Here is a 5,220-nt window from a genome sequence, read left to right on the forward strand (position 1 = left end):
AGTCTTAAATGAAGCATGAAAATAAATATTATGGATTCAAAAAAGCAAGTTTCGATTATTTTGAGTCTTTAGAATACAATTAAACATATACATAATAAACGTAATTTAGTTTTTCATAGTGTTTTGATATATTCTAGGGATCTGTTCTTAACCAAATAACATGTAGCAATTGTTGTGGTGTCTTGAAAGTTTACTGATTTCATAACTTTGTGCATATGACCCTTGTTCCATCTGGAAACATCTACGCAACATGCATATATGATATTTCATTGATTTATATAAATTATTAGTGAACACATAAAAATTCATTCCAATCCTACCAACATGCTTAGGACATTCAATTAAACATGTTCAATCAAAACATACACAGGCATTCATCCTCAATTAAAAGAAATTCAATCACGAAAAATATGTTAAAGGATGCCCTTGTGCATGGACTCAAATTATAATTTTCAAAAGGGTTACATTCCACATTTCATTCTATTTACCTGACCTCTTTCAAAAACAGATGCCTGTGAATTTCTAACTACAAAGCCTACACAATCATTTCCCTGAGATATAGGGCCAAGACTTTTTAATATTTCTTGATTTACAGATGTTCTGTGAAATATCAAACTTGTTCGCCTTTTCATTTCTTCTTGGTCATCAGAATCTGTAAATCAAGTTTCATAAAAAGTCTCGTCCAGTAATACAAACATATGTCATCATCATCATCATCATCATCATCATCATCATATTTGCGTGTCGGTCTGATGAAAAAAACATTGTCAATACTTCCTGGGTTTGTATACATGGTACACTGCTTGTTGTAAGAGGCGACTAACGGGATCGGGTGGTCAGGCTCGCTGACTTGGTTGATGCATGTCATCGTATCCCCATCACTGGATTGTCTTGTCCAGACTCGACTATTTACAGACGGCCGTCATATAGCTAGAATATTGCTGAGTGTGGCATTAGACAACAAACAAACAAACAAAACATGGTACAGACTACAGTCCTCCATCTGCCATGAATACACACAGCCGTCTTGCAGTGTAGTTACTATGTTTACCAACAAATCCAGCCACTGTCTGCTTCCAGCAAGAGGGAAACCAGTGAGTGCTCGGACCAATTCATGTTTGTTTGTTGTTAAACGCCGCACTCAGGAATATTCCAGCTGTATGACAGGGGTCTGTAAATAATCAAGTCTGGACCAGGCATTCCAGTGATTGACATCATGCAATCATGGCAATTGAGATACGATGACATGCATCAACCAAGTCAGCGAGCCTGACCACCCGATCCCGTTCGTCGCCTCTTACGACAAGCAAAGTCATCTTTTACGGCTCCGATTACATCACACAAACAGCAATAATACTTGTACCCTTGCCTTATGGCCATCTTATTAACAAATTGCTTCAATATCAAGAGATTTTACTTCTGTGAGTTATTAATGGCCTCATTTCATCAGCACAACTTAAACACTACACTACACCACAAACCATCTGTGTATAGTCACAAATGATGGTGTACCAGTGTCTGCAAAACCTGTGAAGTATTGAGATGATCAGGAAACTAGAATAAAAAACATATTTATGAGACATGTTAAAAATTTAGTCCTTTCTGTTTACACAAATTAGTCCCATAAATCACATAAAATAGTTAAATTTATTCAAGTGGAGAATATATAATAAGTCTAGGCAAAACTCTCTTTTTTAGTTTTACGGAGGAGTTTGCTCTAAATCTTCAAGAGTTTAGTGGAAATTATCCAGTTTTTGTTTATATTTCATTACCTTCTAACCATGAAAATCTATAAAAACAAGAAATCAAATTGGTTACACCTAATTAATTTTGATTTCAAGTGAAATACCAGTAGAAGATACTTTTGATGATGAAGCCGAATGTGTGGATATATGTGATGAAAATCACAAAACCACAAGAAAGACTTAATTGTATAAGTCGTGCATTGGTATTGAATGGTATTGTACTGAAGTCTTGTCTGTTTAAAATGAACTGAAAAGGAATATTTTTACTACTCCATGTACAATGATGTATGACTAAAAAGAGAGTGTCAATATAACCCTCAACACATCAACCTCAACACATGTACACCAACCACATCAACTCACACCAGCCAGTGCACCATCTTCCCAAGGCATGAGCATCCAATAGCCTACTTATCAAAATCTAGTTTCCACCCTTGCCACATCAAGCCCCCTATCCTGTGCTAAATATGATTGGACTACAGCACAAATCGATAGTCAAATCAGAGAATGTTTCATAAAATCAACATCCGGTTCCGAAAACATGGCTGCTGCCATATAGCTTGTCGAATTCGCGCTGACGTTCTTTCAACAATTAAGCGAAGAGAAGAATTTTCGAAGTCTTTCCAAGTTATAAATCAATACGCCCAAGTATTAGGCTTGTAAGCTGTACGATGATGAGAACAGTCATTAAACACGACTTGTCCTCATTCGTATGAAAGTGATTAACCTCTGACTGTCTTTGTTAACATGAATATTTCTTTTCCCATCTTTGAACCCCTCAACGATTGCCCTTATTTGTCTGTCAGGGATGAAATCACAAATATTTTAGTTATTTGATCGACCAGGTCGTCGGACATGATAGTCACCATCTTTATGAAGCCAAACGATCTAAGAACAGCGATCTGATTGGATTTTACACAAGGTGGCACCAACATCGAGCCAAGAAAAGTGGGCTTGATGTGGCAAGAGCAGAAACTAGGCTTAGACATAGACGAGTGGAAGATGCCAGTGAACAAGACATCATCATTTTGTGTGCACACAAAATTCATTGTAAAACCTCTACCCACTATGTCATTCCCACAATCACTGCCTCTAATACAACATCATGTTGCTGTGTTGACAGCCTTATGACACATCAGGAAGGAACGCGACACTTATTGTTATACATCTATTCTTCACAATCATCATGACAACCCAGATTTCAAACACCCTTGATTACCTAGTCTATTACATCTCCATTCTATTGATATATACCTGAACCCACTGACCACCTTAGCCTTGTACTGAGATGCTAAAACTTGCCATCCAATAAAATTATACTGTTCTTGCATGATCTAACCAAGCAGCCATTTCAACAGCGTTCGTGTAAACTGCGTGCCACCACAAAATAAACCCTTCTGGAATGACTTGTATGAGGACTCCCACCCCTGTCTGAGTACTCAGGAAAATATCTTTCCAGTTAATTTGAAAGTAGATCTATGCTAAAAGCAAGTTCAGAAGAGAATTTTGATTGGTTGATGATTTTAAGATGATGAGCGAGAGAAATCCTGTGCTAAATTTAGTCCTAAGAGAGATGAAGCTGGTGCCATCACTTCTAAAACTAAGCTCTGGTGGAGAGTGGATCCTGGCCATTAATCCTCATAGAATGGAGAATAAATACACATGGGGATGAATTTCTACTATGATTTTTCTACAACTAAATTACCCATCAAACCCCAAACAAAGACAACATGATCACATACAAGTATGATTATCTCAAAGCTTGTCCTTCATACAAGTGAGAAGAACCCAGAACCATTCCCATGCATGTAAAACAAATCCTATGTAATTGGACCTTAAAAATGCTAGATGTTGATCAACCCCTCATCATTCACCAACATCAATGTGCTTGAATATCATTATAAGCAATTACAGTCAACTACGGTTATAACAAACTCAAAGGGACCACTAATTATAGTTTGTTATATCCGTAGTTCCTTAGAAACATTTCGACTGTCAGACATCTCCGCTTGCAAGATGTGTCTGCCATCCATTTCCCCACTCGAGTTGTCGCATTTTGTACACAGAATATATCCACTTCATAGGTTGTAGCCTAATCACTGTGTAACTATTGTTAAGTGGGGGAGTAAAACGAGGACAAGGTGTCAGTACTTAAGTGTAGATCAATTGCCTTCAATTGTTTATGACTGCTTTTGATAGGCAGATTGGTGACACATGAGCATCTCAGCTCAGGGATTAACAGTTTGTTATAAACTTAAACATTATCGTTGACAGAGTACACACGGGACCATAAAATGAGTTCACTATATCCGTTATCAGCGTGTTGGTTATATCCATCAATTTTATATGATAAAATATACAGCAAATGTCAGTTCGTTATATCCGACAGTTCGTTATAAACGTAGTTTACTGCAGTTCTTCCAGCGTAGACCAATTTGAATATGGAGCCTAAGTACATCAGCAGAGGTGTGCATCCGAAAAGAATCATGATTATGATTATTATGATGGTAAATATGATCATGGTATTGAAGTGGAATATTGGCGAACACTGTTGAATAACGTTGTTCCAGTTTAACATGAATATATGTCGCAAGAAATTCAATCATGATTTGGTTACAGTACAATGATTGCAATACAATATGTGATATAATACATCAAAACTCACCTGATGTTTATGGTGTATTTGTGACATAAGATGGTAAATTCATAATAAAAGGGTAACCATGAATTTGCAAACCTAAATAAAAAATGTCATGATACAACAAAACAGCAACAATATCTTATAATAATCATCATGTTAGACCATAGCAGGGTAAAAAATAAAAGGATTTAAAATAAAAAATATTTCAATTGTTATTCCATCCACCACATATATTCTGCCTATCAAACCTCATAATGGTACATGCAAAAATGGTGGAGTAATTACTAACATTGACATTCCAACATGGCTGCTTTGGCAGCCATGTTTAAAATTTGATTGGAATTTTCTCAGACACCATTGCATGAGTCATCCATGCAATCTGTCAGCATCATATGCCTCCTGAGGTATCAGAGATGCTTCAGAGTATGACATATGAGTGACAAGTACCACAGCATGTGTGTCTCAAATTTCAGCCCATCCAAACAAAGGGTAGGTAGGATATCAGAGTCAGAGCTTTTGGGGGTTTTTGGTTATTTTTTTTTCTCTGAAAAATGGATATTGCAGCTAGGGCTGGGACGGGTAACTCGAGCGGGACTCGGGTACCCACAGGACCACCCGGAACCGTGGTTAGTCACATAATATATTGTTTGATGACAAAAATTATCTAAAACTCTATGGTTACACTACAAGTCACTAATGTTCCCATTTCTTTCTGACAATGCACCTATCCCTTCTGACTTTTATATGTTTGAATAAAGATACAACTTCATGTAGTAAACTTCAGTGTATGCATGACCAGATCGTTTTACACGTGTATCTAAATACATTTTGCCA

This window comes from Haliotis rufescens, unplaced genomic scaffold (assembly GCF_023055435.1).
Source record: "Haliotis rufescens isolate VD_foot unplaced genomic scaffold, xgHalRufe1.0.p SCAF_23, whole genome shotgun sequence".
In the NCBI taxonomy this organism is placed as follows: domain Eukaryota; kingdom Metazoa; phylum Mollusca; class Gastropoda; order Lepetellida; family Haliotidae; genus Haliotis; species Haliotis rufescens.